We start from the raw sequence: 22,363 nt of genomic DNA, 5'->3' as shown, positions 1-22,363 counted from the left end.
TGGGTGCTTTCTTTTTGTTCTGACACTCTTTGGATAACTTTGTAGAACAAAGCCTGTATGCTTGTAACCTCTTGAATTTTAGTGTGGGCTCAGGAATTTTTTCTTTTTGTCTGTTGAATTTATCAAGTGAGATATATGTAACCTTAAGCTTCACAATTTGTGCTACTAGGTTAGTTTTGCTATGGGCAGGCCAGTAGTACAAATAACCATCTTTTGTAATATTCTCCGAACTTTACACGAAAAAAATACATGTAACAAGATTCTTAACTATGAATATTCACCAGTATTTTACCATGGAGATTTTTAATTTGGACAGAAACGTTCCTACAATAAGATGTGCTAATACTACCACTTATCAAATTCACATGCCTAGAAAACCATAACTCATTTCATATGACACTTGTTTATACCACATTCTTTTTAATTAATCAATTTAATTAAAAGAGCATTAAAAAACAAAAAAAAATGTAATTACTTTGTATCAACCTTTAATTTATAAATACTATTAAAATTATTAGTGAAAATTAAATTTTTATCATCTATCTAATAATTAATAATAATTAAATTCAAAATCTTGAAATCTCATTCTAAAATAAATATACTTACCAACTTAATTTTCCAATTTACTTTTGTTAAAACAAATTTTATATCATAATTTTAATTTTTAAAATTATAATATCTATTATCACAAATAAAAAAAAATGTAAAGAAAATATATTAAAATTAAAAAAACTGATTGCATTCCCCTGGCCTGGTAAGCTTTTCCTTTCACAACGATTTACCATGGGTGGAAGCCTCCTTCATTTCTTCAAAGGCCTCCGTGAAACACTTGCACAACATACTCACGTCGATAAGATCCTTTGGAGCTATCACTTGGATCTTGAGAGTGTCCATATAGGTCAAAATAGACCCATACAGAGACTGCACGAAGAAATGCCATTTCATCTATCAATAAACAACTTTCTAAACAGCTGGATTCCAACGATTTTATGCAACCTATTGCTTTGATTTGACTCAAAATAAGTAGAAAATAGTGAGAGGAGTTTGAGCAGTGTGTTTACTTATTATAGGTGCTCCAGTCACGAAGAAAGAACAGCTTTTTAATGGATTCCCATCAATTGCAACCTTCTCCATTGTGCCAATCATATTTGATATAATCATCGACGTATGGACAACAGTGCTGTATAAAGATTTCATAATTGCCTGCATCAAACGTATCATTAGTGGGAATTGAGAGAATGCCGGAAAACATTTTATCATAAACTAAACTAGTTTTTGGTAAATGGAAGAACATACATGGGGTCCTTCTAATCTTGCTAGCCATCTCAGAATGGCTGCATTGCAGAAGACTGCTAAAGACATTTTATATCTATCTATGATACGTTTTGCCCTTTTCACAAACTCCAGAGGATTCCCTACTTTTCCCATGATAGGGACAGGCACATGCAACAAAGCAAAGTGATTTCCCCAAGGCGCTTGAGTTTCTGGTTTCAACATCTCTTCTGTGCTCTGCACAAATTTACGTTGTTATCAGATCTCATCAAGAATCTCGTCCAAACAAAAACTCGTACAGAATGAACAAATTAATTTGAAAAGCTGCGGTCGACTGTTTAGTACACAACCTGTATACCGGCCAAAACTCTCGTATTCAACAAACATAGTGCGGTGACTCTTGAATTATTCAATTGTTTAATAACAGAGGCTCTCAGAGGCTCAAATCTCTTTTCATAAGCATCTCCTAAGCTTTTTTCCTCAACTGCATCCAATGAGAAAAATGAACAAATGAATACTGAAAAAAGAAAACAAATGAACATTACTGAGTTCGAGACATTAGCTCAAAGCTCAATTATTTTTACTAACATATTGACTAGTTGAAAATATTAGTTGAAGTTCAGCTATTTTTACCATATCGACAAAATGATAATGTTTTTTTCTTAAATGGGAAAAATAATTTTTGGAAGAATTTGTAACTCAGAAAGATGGATTGTGAATATTATATTATATTTATTTTATAAATATTATTAATAAATTATTTATTATTATTAGTATTATTATCTAATTTCAATAAGATCTTATATTTGTGGGACAAAGGATCCACCTCCGCAACGATTTGACTATTAAATTTATTAAAACATACATATTCCACTTCTCTGGCTATGATCATATGAACTCTTAAAAACTTTAAAAAACCCAATTTGTTTTGAAAGGTACTAATGCTTATAAAAGCATACATAACATGTCTAAAAAAACCTTAAACCCTCCGAACTAAAAAAATTATTTCTTCACGTGACCAAAATCCTTTGACCTAATTCAACTAAGTGTTACCAATATAATTAAACATTTCCTATTTGAGAATTACCTAGCACTAGTATAATCATATTTATTTACTTTATTTTCCACCTTTTGTAAATAGAGGGGCAACATTAATTTGGAAATGAGGTCGATTAGCATATATCAATTGTATTAATAATGTGATTATGATTGTGTTAGTTGATGGTAATTGTTTTTAGGGTTGATGAGTATATCAATGTTGACTATGTTTAATATTATTTAATTATGGTTAAAAATGGTTGATCATGGTTGATCATGGGACAATGGTTAACTATGATTGTCAAGGATTGTTGATGTTGATGATGGTTGAAGAGGTTGATTATGGTCAACCATTAATGTAACAATATTTTAATGTAACATAGATGTTGACCATTGTTACATTAATGTTTCTCCACCATGTTTGACCATGGTTAATGTTACATTAATGTAACATTAATGTTAGATTGATGGTTGAGGAGGGTTGATGAGGTTAACCATGATTATGGTTAGTCATTAATGTAACAATATATTTATGTCACATTAATGTTACATTATTGAAGAAGGTTACCATGGCTAAACTTGGTGATATGTTTGACCATCTTTAAGTTTGCTTGACCTTTATTGAACATGGTTGACTATGGTTAAATATGGTCAAGTTATGGTTGACCATGAACATGGTAGTCCATGGTTATCCATATTGACCATGGTTGAGCTTGTTTGAAAATGGTTGAACAAAGTTGGCTATGGTTGAACTTGGTGACCACGTTTGACCATGGATGAACGTACTTGATCATGTTTGACATTGGTTGAGCTTATTCAATAATCGTTGACTATGGCTAGACATGGTAGACCAAGATTGTTAGCATTTACCTGTAACTGATTATGGTAGACTATGATGACCATGGTTAACCATCTTGACCATGTTAACCATATAGTTCATTATGGATCATGTCTTGGTCATGTTTGACCTTGGTTGAACATGGTTAGCCACCTTGACAATGTTGACCATGGTTGACTTTGTTCTCTACAACTCACTATGGTCAACCACATATAACCATGGTTGACATTTTTTACCTTAGTCAACCAAGGGAAGATCATCATTGACTTAATTAAACATAGGTGTCAATAGTTTTGGTAGTTGCGTTGTACATTAGTGTTTTATCCAATTGCAATGATGTATGATGTTCATCACATTATCGTGTTATTTATTGTACATCACATTGCAATAAAATTCATCATGTTGCGAAAAAATTTGTTGTTTGTCACATTGTCACATTGTTTATTGTTTAATAACATTGTAAACCATATTAAAATTATATTGTGAACAATATAACTTTAAAGTAATATTAAACTTATATTACTAAGTTATTAATATAGTTATATTAAAAATTAAATATTGAAAAACTAACGCTGCGCTTAAAGATCGATAGAAGAGTTAGCACGGGGCCTTTGTTCAACGCACATAGCGTTAAGGTAACAAAATTCAGCAATTCATTCGTTAAAAGTCCGCAGCCACCATTCTATATGAAAAGTCAACAAAACTTATTTCAAAGTCTTGATCCTCTTATATAATCGTATTTTTTTGAAGGCTCACGTTAATGAGTTTCAAAGTTTTTAAAAGGTTTTTTTATTTTAAACAAGAGAAGCTGCATGGCAGCAAGTCCCTGCCATGAGTAGGCTTCAAGAAAAGAAACACCACCAGAAATACATATGGGCCAGCATGTCCAAAAACTCCTCCAAGTAGGAATGCAATGGGACCACTTTCAGGATCAACCGGGAAACATAAACATGTGGATAGGTCCATGTGTAGCTTAATGTTGTCCTATACAGAGCTTATAACCTCTTCTATATAGAGCTAAAGAAAAAGCCTTCAAACAAATCCTTGTCTTAGGGCTCTTAAGCAACATACAAATAGCATGATAGTAATTTTAAAGTTATGAACCCAGATCTGAAAAAAGATGAATGAAAATCCTCAAAAATCTGATCTTCCTTGCATTCTTGGATATGGCATGTACCCAGGTCCAGCTTCAAACCCGTGTTAGAGAGACCATCCACTTATTCGTTTCTTTCCCTGTAAATGTGATGAAAAAGAAACTTTGTGATTTTTTCGTGTTTTGCACACTGGTCATTGTTGCTCTGGTACTTTGTTGGAGTTTATGGAGAATTTGCTCTTATGGAATTGCTTATAGAGCTGTCACAATTGAAGCACAACAATATTTAGCACAATGCAATTTCAGGATCCAGAGGTTTGATGATACCAATGTGACTGCTGGTACTCAAGAAAATCAAAATGTGAGTTCAACAGAATCAGAGCAATGAACATGAAATGAATGGCAAACAAGAGGAGTCCTTGTATCGGTCAATGGATGAGTGGGAGAAAAGTTGTGATAATTTCTATGTTGATTCTGACTTTAGTTACACTGTGGGGAGCACTGTGAAAAACTGGGACCTCAAGAGACAAAAATGGTTGAAGGCCCATCCTCATATAAAGAACTATACAGAAGGAGGGAGGCCTCGTATCTTGGTCTTGACAGGTTCACAGCCTCATGCCTACAAGAACCCAATTGGGGATCATCTGCTTTTGAGGTGCTGCAAGAACAAGCAGGATTACTATAGGATCCATGGCTTGGACATGTTTTACAACACAATCCTCCTTAATCAGAAAATGTACACTTTCTGGGCCAAAATTCCTTTGATATGGATATGGATATGGTGGATGGACTCAAATGCTGTGATCACAGACATTGAAGTTGAGCACCCATTGGAGAAGTACAAGGACTTCAATTTCATAGTCCATGGATGGAAGGAAAATGTTTATAAGAAAAGGAGCTGGTTGGGAATCAATACGGGGTTTTTCTTATGAGAAACTGTGAATGGTCCATGGATTTCATGGAGAGGTGGGCTGTGATGGGCCTCAAATTCCTCTATATGAGTTCTCTTGGTCCTACCTATAGAGAAGCCTCCTATTTTCTAATAGTAGAGAGAATTGGTCATCGTTAACTTAGTGGTTCTTTTCATCGTCTTAAATAAAGTCTAAGTGCTTTCTCAATCAAGAGGAAAGATCTCTGTATCAAGAGGAGAGATATCGATCCATTGTGATTGCATGAAGTGGACACAGTGATCTCATAATGCACCATTAGAGATGCAATTGCACACCGTTGACATTAGGAACTATTAAGAAGAATTCTGGCATGGCATTAGGTCATTGGTAGCATTTCCAAAAGCTAAAGCTAAAATAGCATATCTTATATCTAGACTTTAACACTCGCGTTGCAACCAACATCCCCAATACTACCAAAACAGTAATATCAAAGTGCATCTTACACAAAGAGCAACCAACAAGCTGCATCTAACGAAAGGTGATTGCATTTAGTACATCTTTAACTTATTGGAGAGGTGGCATGTACATCTTATTGAAATAGTTATTTGTCTACTAATGTTATAATACAAAAAGGTCATGGAAATGCTATAGTATGGCCTCCATTTGGTCTGCTTTTGGATGTTACATGGTGTGACTGACTCACTCGTGACCAACAACTACAGTTAGAATTCAGTCATCGATACATGCAACCGCATTTAATTAGCATTGAGTGGTCAATTAATGTTTTGGAAAGAAATATGAATATTGCAGAAATACGGCTATGAAAATACGATGTTAATGAAGCAACAAACAATTCTTAATTGTCCTTATTTTAATAATGGCCTTCATGGTTGTATTTATGGACTATTTCTAAATTCGATAATTCCTACTTATCCTCTTTGGAATGCCCAAGATTCTCAATTGTAGAAAAAAAAAAGATAATGCCAAATTTGTAGGGTTCATACAGAGCTCAGCATAGCAATCCCATGATCCTTTGTCTATTATGAGTACTTTTCCATGCATAAGTACAGTTAATGTAGGCACCTCATTCCAATGCATTTGGCAGTGGGAATCTGGAGTGATTTCAGTTGTTTTCTACTCAATCATTCTTAAATTTCTCATATACCTGGTATAGAGGATGTTGTATGTATTTTGTAGATGCTAGGGGCAGCATACAGGCCAGCCCCATAGCAATCTGATTGTTCTCACTTGTTTTCTGCATTTGCCTCACCATGCTTGTACTAAAGAAAATTGTGCATAGTATTGGCAACATATCAGTTTATTGTATGACAATGGGAATGTTTCCTTTGATTAGAATTATTCCCTACTCTGTGCTACCCTGTCATGCATCTTTACATGGGTTTTACCTCAAATCTGAGTATGATATGTTACTTGAAATAGCTGGTTGTAATGGCAGAGTTGCAATTTCTGCTTTGTAATGTAAGGTACCCCTAAAATCTGACAATGATATATGGTTACACATATACATAGAACTTGGCCTCATGCTAAGTACTTGAGGGAAATTTTTACTAATTATAGAATCTAACCCTACGCTAATTCAAGTGTAATCATGATGAATGATTGCATGGCTCGGAAATGGTACCTTCTGTAGAGTTGTTTTCAGTTTACATTTCCAAGATTTCAAGGGATGTTTTGATGAATGATAATAGCATATTAAATGGTTAGGATATGGCACTTATCCAAGATATTTTGGTATTGCGGGCATGATATTGTTCTATTTTCAAGAGCAAATGCATGCTCAATAGAAGAGACCTATCAGTTTATTGTCACTGCTCAGTATTTCAGCTTGCTTATCCAAGATATTTTGGTATTTCGGGCATGATTTTGTTCTATTTTCAAGAGCAAATGCATGCTCAGTAGAAGAGACCTATCATTTTATTGTCACTACTCAGTATTTATTAAGGAAACAATTGAAGGATAAGGCATGGTAAACATGAGCCCTCAAAATGGTAAAATCTTTGTCACATGGTAAAATCTTCATTACAGGGGGCTCAGTATTCTGGCTCTACATGTCTCCACTATTTAGACCCTGATATCTATATCTGCATATATGTGTAAGTAGCATCTCAATGCGTTGCACCCATGACTGTTGTCAAAGAGACCATTCAACAATCTGACTCTCACCAACTTGCTATCTGTGTATGAGTTGAGGGAGTATGTTCAGCCAGTGGGACTGTCTTCTTCTAATAGAAGCCAGTGGTGGTTGCTTCTTAGTAAGAAATGTGGATGACACTCCTTTTGATTGATTCTATGGTCAGAGGGTTGCAAAAAGTTCTCATATACCTAGTATAAAGGATGTTGTATGTATTTTGTAGATGCTATGGGCAGCATACAGGTCAGCCCCATAGCAATCTGATTGTTCTCACTTGTTTTCTGCATTTGCCTTACCATGCTTGTACTAAAGAAAATTGTGCATAGTATTGGCAACATATCAGTTCATTTTATGACAACGGGAATGTTTCCTTTGATTATAATTATTCCCTACTCTGTGCCACACTATCATGCATCTTTACACGGGTTTTACCTCAAATCTGTGCATGATATGTTACTTGAAATAGTTGGTTGTAATGGTAGAGTTTCTATTTCTTCTCTGTAATGTAAGGTACAACTGAAATCTGACAATGATATATGGTTACACATATACATAGAACTTGGCCTCCTGCTAAGTACTTGAGGGATATTTTTACCAATTATAGAATCTAACCCTAAGCTCATTCAAGTGTAATCATGATGAATGATTGCATGGCTGGGAAATGGTACCTTCTATAGAGTTGTTTTCAGTTTACTTTTCCAAGATTTCAAGGGATGTTTTGATGAATGATTATAGCATATTAAATGGTTAGGATATCGCACTTATCCAAGATATTTTGGTATTTCAGGCATCATTTTGTTCTATTTTCAAGAGCAAATGCATGCTCGGTAGAAGAGACCTATCAGTTTATTGTAACTACTCAGTATTTATTAAGGAAACTATTGAAGGATAAGGCATGGTAAACATGAGCCCTCAAAATGGTAAAATCTTCATCACACAGTAAACTCTTCATCAAAGGGGGCTTAGTATTCTAGCTCTACATGTCTCCACTATTTAGAACCTGATATCTATATCTGCATATATGTGTAAGTAGCATCTCAATGCGTTGCACCCATGACTGTTGTCAAAGAGACCATTCAACAATCTGACTCTCACCAACTTGCTATCAGATTTTGGAAAACTTCTTAAAAGACAAATACCTTGTTATTGAAGTTCCATCTTCCAAAACTTTAGCTGTTGGAAAACCAAGCAAGAATTAATGGCTGGAAAAGGTCTCCAATTATAAGAGAGATATGATATGCATAATAATATATAAAAGGGCTGAAACACAAGTTGCTCACACAATAACAAGCACCAAACAAAAACATAAATTGTAAATCCTCTTTTTCCTTCACATTAAAAATGGTATTAAGTTTGATTCCATAAAATGTTATGAGTTCAGGGCCCAAGGGCTAAAATCTCGCATCAAGGGACATAAAAAAAAGCACCCCTCTATTGGATATAGGAAAGGAAATATACATCTATACGCAGTACTTCTGTCCTTGTTTCCTTGCCAGGACTTTGCTTTGTGATACCAGAATGCAACGAAAGCATTTCAATTATAATCCAATATTCAAATGATTCCACTATCAAAAATGCAATGGAGTTGGAGTTGAAGCTGAGCAAAAGGACTCGGAAAATTAAAACGCTCAAGCAAGAGATGCTGGTGGCAATCCAATATAAAGATCTTCTTATACACATAATTTTGAAAGCATGTTGTTGTTCACTGTTACTTATCAACAGATATCATTTACCGACTAATGGTACTCCTTTGCTTTTTTAGTGGCAATTAATTTTTTGATCAATTCTGTGCCTGATGCTGAGAGTAACATCCGTTTTTGGACATTTCATCGATTAGGCGTCCCTCAGAGCATAGCTTCACCACAAGATACAGAGTATTTGCATCTACATGAATAACATTCAGTGTGACAACATTAGGATGACCAATTTGTCCCATCCCAATTCTCTGTCCATTTTTTTTAAAAGAAAATCAGTCTTTACTCTGCAGGTTCGAAAATAACTGGGATGGATGTTCATGTCCTCACCATGTTGAACTGAAAGAGAAAGAACAAAAGTAACAAAATTGAGAAGCTGTTCTTGAGTAAAAAGTTGAACTGGAACAACATTCCAAAGAGGACCATGAGAATCGTAGATAAAAAAGTGAGGATGCCGACTACCCTAACCATTTAGGAACTGCCTGTTTTACACCTAAATGTAATTTTAGATACGAAGGGGTATGGCATGTACTAAGCGGATTTAGACCAGTTTAGGTAGGGGCTACATCAGCATGCACCCAGGATGCATATTCAATAGATGGAAGGAAGGATATGTTGTACCTCCATTCATCCATCGAAGTGTGGAGACGGCCAAGGACAGACTCGTCAAGACACATGAAAATCTACTTCAAGGATGAGGTTTTCACACATGGGTTCCATAAAAAATAGAATTTAAAAGACACAGAAGAGTGAAAAAATGGAAAACTTACTTTCCATCTTGTAGGATGTACACCCACGAATAGTCGACCTGTAAAAATTATTTATTAGTACTCGACCGAGTTAAAAATTGGCACTTCATTGAAATATCCATGCAGAACCCCTGATACCCAGTGTTCCCAAAAATTTGTTTACAAATGGGAATTATCCCATCATTTTTCGGTATATTAGGCCATCGACATTGGCATACCAGAATATCATGTTGGCCAGAGCATGTGGTGAAGAGACCCTGTAATACATCTAGCAGAGTGCATGTATAAACTTAACACATGTGGCTGGGAGACCCTGCAATGCATCCGAAATCTAATATCTGGCAAAGTGCATGGTGATAATTGTTACAGTTAACTAGTTATTAAAGGAAATATATTAATTTAATTAAATATGAATTAAAATATAAAAGCTAGCCCATATTACCCGTATATTAAAGGAAATATATTAATTTAATTAAATATAAATTAAAATATAAAGCTAGCCCATGTTACCCGTATATTAAAGGAAATATATTAATTTAATTAAATATGAATTACAATGTAAAAGTTTGCCCATGTTACAACCACGTATCGATCGGTGATGAGCACCAGCATGCATACATATCACTATTTGACACAGTGATACCTATTTATGGCAAATGGATCAAGCTCACGTTGTAGAACCCGGGGGTGTAGGCTAGCTAAAATGAAAGCATGCTCGAGCTAGATAAGAAATAAGGGAGGGGCCGATTGAAGAAGGTAGGCGCTAGGCATCAGCGGTTTGCTACTGCATTGGGCATCCGTTGTCTGCTAAAAAAAATTGAGATCCCTCAAGTAATTTGCTCTCAGGTACAAAAAGGATGGAAACCAGATGTAGGGTAGAAGATCCCTCAAGTAATTTGTATGCGTTTGGGCAATCGTACTTATAGAAGGATGGAAACCAGACGCAGGGCAGAAGAGACAGCCAAGCCAGGTCGAAGAGTAGCAGAGAAATAAGGTGGAATATAAGGCAGGTTGCATGGCAGGTATAATGCTTACAGGTTAGCAAGTGCTCTACGAAGTCTGAGCCCGACTAATAACCTGGCTATTTTGACAGGAGAGATACCACTTATTAAAATCCGTTGCATGTATTACAGGTGCCCTCACCATTGAAGTTTGGAGTCTCACCTTCTTCATTGTATCTCACTGCAGAGGGGGAGCTTGAGTTAACAACACTTACACTTTGCATGCACTAGGGACAGGAGCCCAGTTCTGAGAGATCGCCTGCCGAGTCTAGGGAAGTATTTTTCACTTTGCTAATATGTTCTGGCCGAAACAGTTTGCCACCAAGTCGAGCTGCTGTTGATATGTTCTGAGACAAGAAACAATAGAGTCATTACTGGGAAATTTGAACACGGATTTCTCTTTCAAATACTAAGCTAGCCCTACGCCAAGCAGGCTCCGAAATCTGCCGGGTAAGACCATAAGCACAACCAACCTGAACCAGATGCATTACACCGGATCAAACCGATAGAGGAAACTCCAAAATGATTCCAAAGATGCAACCACCAACTTCAACACATGTGAGTCTCTGTTTCACAGCAATTTTGATTTCAACACATATGTGAGTCTTTGTTCCACAACAATTTCAAGAATCATAGCGTCTAATATTCTTTTCTCCGCATGGATATGATACACTGTTTTTCTTGTTTGTGCATATGCCACCACTCTTGCAGATATTACAGCAAATTATACTCTGATCAGTTGGAATCAGACAACTTAAATGTATGTGACTTGTGCCTAGACTTAGAAGAAAAGGAAAAAATAAGAGACAGAAAAGAAATGTTGAATTGGAAGAAATGGATAGTAGGAATACCAAGGACATAGCTGCTAGTGAAGCAAGCGCCATGAAGGAAGTTGCATCGATAGCCTCTAAGAAACTTAGGAACGCTAATGCTAAGCCCATGCATAATCCATTCAATGTCTACATCCATTCAATGGACACCTGATGGACACCTACTTACATGAAAACATAAGAGATGGCACCTGGAAGTTGTGGCACGCAGGAGTGGCGGGTGTAGAAGCTAATAGGTGTACCCTGGCATACAACCAGGGTTGATAGTTCCTCCATGCAGCCTCTATTACTCTATTATACCATGCAGCCCATGGAAATCCAAAATAGTGGAGCTAACATTTAGTGCTGTCAAACTAATGCCAACATTAGATTAGTTAGTATTTTTACCAGTTTGAAAATATCATGCAAACACAAATATAACTTATGCTTTAGCTTCGAGATTAGCTTCGGTCCTTGGGAAGAGGCCAAATAACATGATTTATCAATATGTCTCTACAAAATTCGTTTATAGTTGATAAGCAAGGAGTAAAAGCAGCACTAATAATGCTAAAGTGTTCATTTCAGATTACTATAGTCCATGCCTGGATGGCAGGGACTTAAAAAGGAGGTGCATGTAATGTTTTTTTTTAAAGGGGCTTATATAATATTTGAAATATGGTGGTATTGCTAAAGGGCTGTGGATTTTTTTAAGAAAATATATTGAAGTTTATTTTAAAAAAGGGATAGAATTTTTTTTAGGTTTATTTAAAAGAGATTTTTTTTAAGTCTTGAAAAGGAGATTAAAGAGAAAAAAGGGTGTATTGTTCCAATCGGCTCTGGACAATTGTAATTTTTTTTATGAAAGCTTTTTGAAGTTGTGTAGGAGAGAAGTGTGTCTCTATGTTTGAAGTTTGATTTCTTTGTTGAGTCACATTCTGTCAGCGATCAAATGGGAAAAGCCAAGAGGTTGAGAAAGTCAAAGCAACTACATGAGATGTTTGAGATGTTTCAAATCTGGAAGTGAAGAGGTAAAAGGATGCCTTTGCATTGAAATGCATAAAAGAATATGTTGATGACAACATTCTTCCCTTGATTTCAGAAGCCAAGACAGCCAAGGAGGCTTGGGATACCCTTGAAAGGTGTTTTGGTCCAAGGGGGAGTATTGAAGTTGAAGATGAAGGTGGATCTATAGCAGCAGATCTACATCCAGATGAATGGATTGTTGAAACCCACTGTGCTCAGTCACACGTGGATGATGTCTATGAAGAAGTCGTAGAAGCAAGAGAGAAGGAGCACGTAGATGCTCACGGACCCCACTGTACACGGACATAGGTGGACGAAAATTTGATGAATCCATCAATGGAGCTTGTTGATGAAGATTTGGTAAATCCAGCAACACATCTTGTTGAGGACAATGAAACTGCCATTGTAGCAGTCAATGTTATGGTGAATACATCAAATAATATTTATGATGTAAAATTTTATGAAGAATCGTTGGCTAATGATGAATGGTTGCAGGTGATGTAACAAAAACATCATATTGATATGATGATATTTGGTGAGACAATGAAAGGAAACTTGTTTGCAGCAACATAGGTTAGTAAAGGAGTCGAAGAGAGAGAGACAAAAATAGAGGAAGAGGCAAAGAAGGAAGCTCAGAAAGAGAAAACAAAGACAGATGCAGAAGCAACAGCTAAGAAAGAAGCGCAACAGGAAAAAGCTCTCATTGCAGAGCAGAAGGAACAGAACCAATGTGGTTCTCCAAATATTTTTAATTCTAATGTTGATTTCCAGTGTGCAGGTACACAAAATGACTATGAAGAAGAGTTAAATTTTCTTGAAGCATGGCTTGCAACACCATGTCTAGATGAGGTCTGCATAGAAGATGCAAAAATGAATGTTGAAGACAACATCAATGACGAGCAAATCAATGAAATTTTCAGGTTTTGGAGTCCTGAAGAAATATTATTTTATTATAATCTTATGTTGCAGCACATTGATGGTGAAAAGAACACTACAAAAGATAATATGTGGCAGCAGCCCACATACAAGTTAGTTTTTGAAGAAGTCCAGGGTATGCTTAGAAAGCCTAGAAGAACTGCACCAGAAAATGAAGAAACTGAGATTTGAAGGATACAACAAAGAGAAAAAGCTGAAACAATTTAGAGGCTATAGAATCTGGAAAAAGAGAAGAAGAAAAGTTGAAGTCAATTTTTAAATTGTAAACCTAGCTGAGACATAGACCAACATGTATCTTAATTGAATTTTATGTGGTTGTAATTAAGGGCGAGTGTTGGAGAATCTAATCCCAACTACATGTTAGGTGTCAAAACCGTCCCTTCAAGTGTCCCAGTTCAGTTTCAGTTAAGTCCAGTTTAGTTGAGTTTAACTCCAATCATTTATTACTGATGTTTCCAATGTAATCTTAATTAAGTGATTTGTAATATTGAGAAGAACAAGTCCATTGCTCCACATTTTTTTCTCTTCAATTTTTGTCACATTTCTCAAATTCAAACCTTGGCTTCATCAATATTGTTGAGGCCTCATGGGTTATTAATGCTAATAGCTTACTAGTGATGCTCTTGTTGTTTTTTCAATGGACACTCCAAAAACTCCTACCTCCAAATTGGGGTCTTTTCGGGACTTTGTTGATTGTGGGATTCTCATCGTTTGCAAGCTCACGGTGGTGGTCAAAGACACCAGCTAGGGGTCATGGCCTTATGTGCTATAGTCGAAGGGAAATTGCAACTCATGGGCTCTCGCTACTCGTGCTCCATTGGTGTAGCTCCTTCGTGGGTATATATGCTCAGGTGGAGGAATAAATGCAACTCGTGGTTTGTGGGCTTTCAACGCTCAGGCTCCGTCGGTGTGGTTCTTTAGCATGATCGATCCTTCACAACCTTATGCGCACAGTTTTAAGGTTCCACAACAGTTCTATTTCCTATCTTAATTGACAATGGGTGGTTTCTTTTTGTTCTGACACTGTTTGGATAACTTTGTAGAACAAAGCATGTATGCTTGTAACCTCTTGAAGTTTATTGCGGGCTCAGGAATTTGTTTTTTTTGTCTGTTGAGCTTATCAAGCGAGACATATGTAATCTTAAGCTTTGCAATTTGTGCTACTAGGTTAGTATGGGCAGGCCACTAGTACAAAGAACCATCTTTAGTAGTAAAAAGAACCATCTTTTGTAATGTTCTTTGTACTTTACACAAAAAAAATACATGTAACAAGATTCTTAACTATGAATATTCATTAGTTTTTTACCATGGAGATTTTTAACTTGGACACATGTTGCTACAATAAGATGTGCTAATACTACCACTTATCAATATCACATGCCTGGAAAACCATAACTCATTTCATATGACACTTGTTTATACTACATTTTTTTTAACTAATAAATTTAATTAAAAGAGCATTAAAAGCATAGTTACCAAGTTCGCCTGTATTGGGCAAACAAATTCAAAAATTCGTTCGTACGATTGATTCGTGAAATAATACGATGATATTGATACAATACGGATTTCTTCGGTTGACGATGAGTTTTATATTAAAATGAATGAAAAACACTGAATGCTATGAATGGAGGGGACAAATGAATAATATGAATGGAGAGGACAAATGAATCGAGCATTACCAGGTAGACACGTGACTTATTCTTATTTGCAATAAACAAGCCACTAAAGCCTAAGAGGAACCTCCGTGACTTATTCTTATTTGCAATAAACAAGCCACTAAAGCCTAAGAGGAACCTCCCTTAAACCACGCGCAGAGTATATATATTTAGATTTTTTAATTTTTTTAACTAAATAATAATGGCTTGTACTATTATTACTCGTTTTTTTTTTTTTTTTTAAATAACAATGTCTTGTATTAAACCAAGTCTTTGGGTAGAAATCACATGAGAGAATTTTTTGGCCGACGCATTTCCAACCAACAAGTGTGAATGTCTTGTATTGTTATTTTTTTTTTATTTTTTTTTTAAGTTCAAAGATTTAATAAATATAGTTTTTTATTCATAATTATTTAAATTTTTTTAATTAAAAGATTGGAGAAGTTTTTTATTCATAGTTGTTTAATTTTTTTAAATTAAAAGTTTAGAGAAGCTTTTTATTAAAAAGAGAATTTTTTTTATTAAAAGTATAATGAAAAGAAATAATTTTTTAGAAATTTTATATTAAAAGTTTAGAGAAATTTCTTATTAAAAATTAAGAATGAAAAACAATAGTTTTTTATTAAAAATATAAGAATGAAAAACAATAGTTTCTATATTAAAAAAATTATAGAAATTCGACATTAAAAAATTGTAGCTAATTAATAGCCAATGACTAATAAAAAAATATGAGTTTTCTTTTGATCAAAATATTATAAGATTTTTTATTAAAATGTTGTAGAGAAAGATAAATTTTATATTTTAAAAAATAAAAAAGTTTGGAGAAGTTTCTTATTAAAAAAAGGAAAGAAAAAAATAGTTTTTAGAAATTTTGTATTAAAAATTTTGAGAAGTTTCTTATTAAAAAATAAGACTGAAAAATAGTAGCATTTCTTATTAAAAAGATAGGAATGAAAAACAATAGTTTCTATATTGAAAAGATTATAGAAATTCAACACTAAAAAATTGTAGATAATTAATATTACATTACTTATTAAAAAATATAAGCTTTTTTTAATTAAAATATTATAAGTTTTTTTTATTAAAATATTGTAGAGAAAAATAAGTTTTATATTTTAAAAAATAAAAATTTTAAAGCTAATTTTTTCATTTTTCTTTTTTGGATGATTGCAATTACCCTAGCGCTTGAGTTTTGGGTTTCAACATCTCTTCTATGCTCTGCACAAATTTACGTTGTTATCAGATCTCATCAAGAATCTCGTCCAAACAAAATGAATAAATTAATTTGAAAAGCTGCGGTCGACTTTTTAGTACACAACCTGTATACCGGCCAAAACTCTCGTATTCAACAAACATAGTGCTGTGACTCTTGAATTATTCAACTGTTTGATAACAGACGGTTTCAGAGGCTTAAATTTCTTTTCATAAGCATCCCGTAAGTTTTTTTTATGAGAAAAATGAACAAATAAATGAACATTATTGAGTTCAAGAGATTGGCTCAAAGCTCAATTACTTTTACTAACATATTGAAAATATTAGTTCAAGTTAAGCTACTTTTACCAATAGACAAAATGAGAATGTTCTTTTCTTAAATGGGAAAAATAAATTTTGGTAGAATTTGTAACTTGGAAAGATGGATTGTGACTATTATACTGAGTATAATTATTTTATAAATGTTACCGATGAACCAATTACAAGAGCCTTCAAAACTAGAAAATCTATTTCTTCACCGCACCTAAATCCTTTGACCTAAGTGCTTCAAGTGAAGCTTTAGGTGCTTCTAAGCCGACATTAACATATGATGTTGTTGTAGCAAGACAACAAGCACAACTAAGAAAATACCCTCTATGGAAGAATGTAACCAAGAAACAACGGCCAAAGGTTGGTGCGGGAGGGAATGTGCTTGGGTCTTGAAATTTCTGCAAGGGTGAATTTAAGAGCACTTACTTTCGAGTTAAGGGCTATTTGTTGGGCCTTCCTTGTGGAATTGAAGCATGAAAAAAGATTAGTGCTAAAGAAAGAATAGATTTGGAAAGGGAGGATGCAACTAGCTTTGGGAATGTGGTGGCAGCAAGCAGGAAAATTAGTAAAAATGAAGATCATCTTCCATTCTTAAGGAATGCTAATAGTAGTAGATTTGGGAGAGGGCTGAAATTCAACCAACAAAAAAGAGGGCAGCCCAAACTTGTGGTGGTCCAATGGAAAATATTTTTCAGCATGAGAAGCGAGATGAGGTTGATCTTACAATGAAATTCTTTTTCTATCTCAACTTCATTTCTTTTAATGTTACACGGTCTCCTTTGTTTATTCAGATGTGTCGAGCTCCAGTTGATATGGCTCCAATTGGGTATGTGCCTCCAAGTTCAGAGAAGCTTAGAACCACCTTGTTGGTTGAGGCAAGGAAGGAGGTGGATAAAATTCTACAACCTATTAAATCATCATGGATCTCATCTGGTGTCAATGTTGTTTATGATGGATGGACAGATACAACATGTCATCCTCTCATCAATTTCATAGTATATTCTCAAAATGGACCGGTTTTCTTGAAAGCAGTTGATGCTCTTTGACAATACAAGGATGCACAATATATGGTTGAGTTGTTTATTAAAGTTATTGAAGATGTAGGCATTGAAAGTTGTGTTCAAATCATCACAGATAATGCACCTATTTGCAAAGTTGCTAGCTTGAATGTGGAAACTAAATGTCCACAAATATTTTGGACACCATGCATTGTTCACTCTTTGAATTTAGCGCTCAAATCTATTGCTTCAAATGTGACATGGATTGGAAATATTATTGAGGATGCACGCCATATCCGAAATTTTGTACAAAACCATACCAATGCCCTCACAATATATAAAGAGTACACACATCTATCATTGTTGAAGATTGTAGTTACTTAGTTTGCTTCCTCATTCATCATGCTTAAGAGGTTGAAGGAGGTGAAGGTCACTCTTGGGGCCATGGTTATTTAAAATCTTTGGTCTTTTTGGAGAAAGACGGATCAAACTGCTTCAAAAAAGGTAAAGGACACACTGTTAGATGATGGTTGGTGGGAGATGGTGGATCTTACCATAAATATCATGAACCCTATCATTTCTTTCTTGTGGTTTGCAGACATGGACCAACCCATCTTAGGAGAGGTTTATGAGGGTTGGGATTCCATGATTGAGTCTATGAAGACTATTTTTATGGAGAATGAGTTCCCTGGATACGTGACATCAGCATAGAGCTTATGGTCCACCATACAGGATATTCTTATCTCTAGGTGGGATAAGAATTGCACACCTTTGCATTGCTTAGCTCACTCTTTGAATCCCAAGAACTACAGTCAAGAATGGCTCTGTGGTGGGACCTCACACAGATAACCTCCTCACATGGATGGAGAGATTTCACAGGGGAGGAAGATAGCATTCATAATGATATTTCAGGATAGAGCATCTTTTCTTGAGGTGGAGGAAGGCTTTGTAGAGTTCTCCACTGGTACCAGGAGATTTGGGGGGTATGATTTACTTGGAGATAGGGGGGTCAAAGATTCCTATGCTTGGTGGGAAACTCATGGGGCAGCATGCCCTATTTTAAATCAATTAGCCTTGAGGGTCCTCTCTCAAATTACTTCATGTTCTGGTTGTGAGAGAAATTGGAGCACTTATGGGAATCTATATAGTTTGAAAAAGAGCAAGCTTGAGCAATCCAGGGCGGAGACAATGGTGTATGAGCACACCAACCTTCGTTTGATTTACAGGCAGATACAAGAGTGGTTGAAGGGAAGGACAAAGATGTGGGATGTGTTTCCTGATGATATGGACTTGGATGACAATGTTGAGTTGGCATTAGCCAACATGGATCTTAATGACCCAGTGCTAAAGCCAATGACTTTTGATGATGAGCAAGAGTATCTTGAGGGGTCATCCACCACAACAACAAATGCAGCAACAGATCTTGGATTGGGCATGGAGGAAGAGGATGGAGTACAGTCATATGGCAGTGGCAGTGATGGTGACTATGACATAGAGGACATGGACTATTGATAGAGTGATTAGTCATGGACTCGTGGCTCACTGGCTAGTAGCTAGTGACTCTTGATTCATGACAAGTACCATTTACAAGTCATGACAGTGACGAGCTATGATATTCCTACTTATTTTGTATCTACTCTTTTGTATTTTCCAGTGGAATTCTCTCATGAGTTAGTATCTATGTAAACAGTAATACATTTTGATTTTGATGACTTAATGGAAAATCTGCATTTTACGGTTTTAATATCTAAGTTCTAAATTTATAGTTACTAGTTTCTTATGTGCTTGTAAGTTGTACATGAACAATGAACATTTAACATTCAAGAATCAAGGCCAAGCATATCACATTCTAATTTCTAAATTCTGATTCTATTTATTCTTTTAAAATGAACTATGAACTTTGAAGTAATTATATTTTAATTTGATTAGATAAGCTACAACTTGCAATTTAATATGGATCAAAAACTATATTTCGGTATATATATATATATATATATATATATATATATATATATATATATATATATATATATATATATATATATATATATAAGGTGTCCCTCGTGTCTTGTATTTGGGTCGCTACATTTTGTATTGAATACTCGTATTTACATGTCCTCCATGTCTCGTGTCCTCGTGTCATGTGACTTAGCTGACAGGTGAATCTGGAAGTAGCGTTGCATGCCGTAGAAAATTATTCCTGTTGGAACATAATTCACTATCTGTTGAGCATATAACAAAGTTGTGAGTATACTTTCAGTCAGGAAATATGAATTAGTGTTTAAGTATATGGCGATCAAATACCCCTCCAACATAATTCTTTATCTACTTGATGTCTTCCAAATTCAAAGCAATAGAAGAAAGAGTAAGGAGCATGCATTGGACTTCTGGAGGTCCTCAGATAGGGAGCTGGCTATCGGCCATCCATCCAGTCATTCTCAGCAAAGAGCTTGTCACATCAATAACCCTGTACCATACTGCAATCATGAGATACAATAGTCTCTGAAAATGTTTGGTTGCAATGGACTGCTTTGAGGTAGCCATGGGTTTATTATAACTACGCTTGGCAGTAGGAAATGTCGGGGAAAGATCGGGATTGTCGACTCTAGTGGCCAAAGAAAACAACGTGGACATGAAAGAAATTCCATCTCCGAGTGAATGATGGAGCTTGATTAGCATGGTAGCTTCGGCCTTGCTAGTTTTATAATACATGAAGTGTAGTTCCCAGAGAGGACGTGACTTATGGAGAGGTTGGAGGGCCATTTTGGAGATATAGTCATCCATGCAGGCATCATATGATTCCTGGTCAGGAGGGAATTCTGTGATAAAAATGTGGTCATCGATGTTCACTGTAGTTTTTTGCCATTGCAAGACTCCCCAGTCGTCCTCCTTTTGACAAAAGTTTACACAACACAAAACTCCAAGATGTCAGAAACAACAATATAGCATGACCATAAATGAATTTCGGTAAAAAATAAAAATGGCGCTAATTTTCCTATCCATGATTCAAAACACACACTTAAATTGAGTAAATAATTGGAGTGAAACTCGACTAAATTTAACTAAATCTGAATTGTCTATAATATTTAGTAAACAATGGAATTAACAGTGACATTAACATCTCAATAGAGAAAAGTATAGAAAATACAATATACAAGGACTAGTAGAACAAAACATACAAATTTATCTTTTCTTTCTCCTAGAAAATCAAGAAAATGTTACATAATCAACATAGATAATAGCAAGTATCAAGAAAGAGATACATTATCAAGATACACATTACCTAAGTAGCTTCCAATGAAATAGTACAAACACAAGTAGTCATATATCATGTCAATAAAATAAGTTCAACTGAAAAAGCATTCCAACCTTATTTTTACTTAACAAAAGCAACAAAACTTTATACATAATACCTATAAAAAATTTAATGTAAGATACATAGATATTTGACCATTATACAAATAAAGTGAATTTCAATTCTCAAAGTAAGGGGAAGAGAGTAATGACCATAATACAAGAGAACTGTGGGTTCCTTGGCAACAATGCATTGACGATGGGTTCTTCAAATTTGGGGTTTCGGTCGTTAAAGGCAGAGCGAATGATATTAAGTTCGAAGTCTCCTGGGACAGTTAAAGAAATATAGGTTGTTTGATGAATGGTATTTTTTCCATATAGACTCTATTTCCTATTTGAGAATTACCTAGCACTAGTATAACCATATTTAATAATGTTGTTCTTGATATATGTTTGTTTACTTTATTTTTTATTTTTTTTTGTAAGTAGATGGGTAACATTAGTTTTGAAATGATGTCCATTAACATATATCAATGATACTAATAATGTGATTGTGATTGTGCTAGTTGATTGCATTGTGTCTAGGGTTGATTAATAATGTGATTGAGATTGTGATTGTTGATGGTCGTTGTGTCTAGGGTTGATTAGTAGATCACGGTTGACTATGTTCAATATTGTTTAATTATGGTTAAAAATGGTCGATCATGGGACAATGGTTAACCATGATTGCCAAAGATTTTTGATGGTTGATGATGGTTGAAGAGATTGATTACAATCAACTGTTAATGTAACAATGCTCTAATGTTACATTAACGTTTGTCCACCATGTTTGACCATGGTTAATGTTACATTAATGTTAAAATTAATGTAACATTAATGTTAGATTAATGGTTGAGGAGGTTGATGAGGTTGACCATGATTATGGTCAATCATTAATATAACAATATATTTCTGTCACATTAATGTTATATTATTGAATAAGGTTACCGTGGCTAAACTTGGTGACATGTTTGACCATCGTTAAACTTGTTAACCATGTTGGAACATGGTTGACTATGGTTAAATATGCTCAAGTTATGGTTGACCATGATCATGGTAGTCCATGGTTATCCATGTTGACCATAGTTGACTATGGTTAACTATGGTTGAGCATGGATGAACATGGTTGACCATGGTTGAGCTTGTTTGAAAATGGTTGAGAAAAGTTGGCTATGGTTGAGCTTGTGACCATGTTTAACGATGGATGAGCGTACTTGACCATGTTTGACCATGGTTGAGCTTATTCGATAATGGTTGACTATGGCTAGACTTGGTAGACCATGGTTGTTAACATTTACCTATAGTAGATCATGATGACCATGGTTAGCCATCTTGACAATGTTAACCCTCATGTTTTGGCA

General features: G+C 35.1%; 1 pseudogene; it reads right to left on the bottom strand.

The window, feature by feature from the left end:
- Positions 1–768: 768 nt before the first annotated feature.
- LOC149231130 (wax ester synthase/diacylglycerol acyltransferase 11-like) lies at positions 769–21,981 on the bottom strand (annotated as a pseudogene).
- Positions 21,982–22,363: the final 382 nt, after the last annotated feature.

This window comes from Pinus tabuliformis, chromosome J, assembly GCF_031772625.1.
Source record: "Pinus tabuliformis cultivar Carrire ecotype Pingquan chromosome J, CPIR1, whole genome shotgun sequence".
Taxonomy (NCBI): Eukaryota; Viridiplantae; Streptophyta; class Pinopsida; order Pinales; family Pinaceae; genus Pinus; species Pinus tabuliformis.
This window is presented reverse-complemented; position numbering and strand designations above follow the sequence as displayed.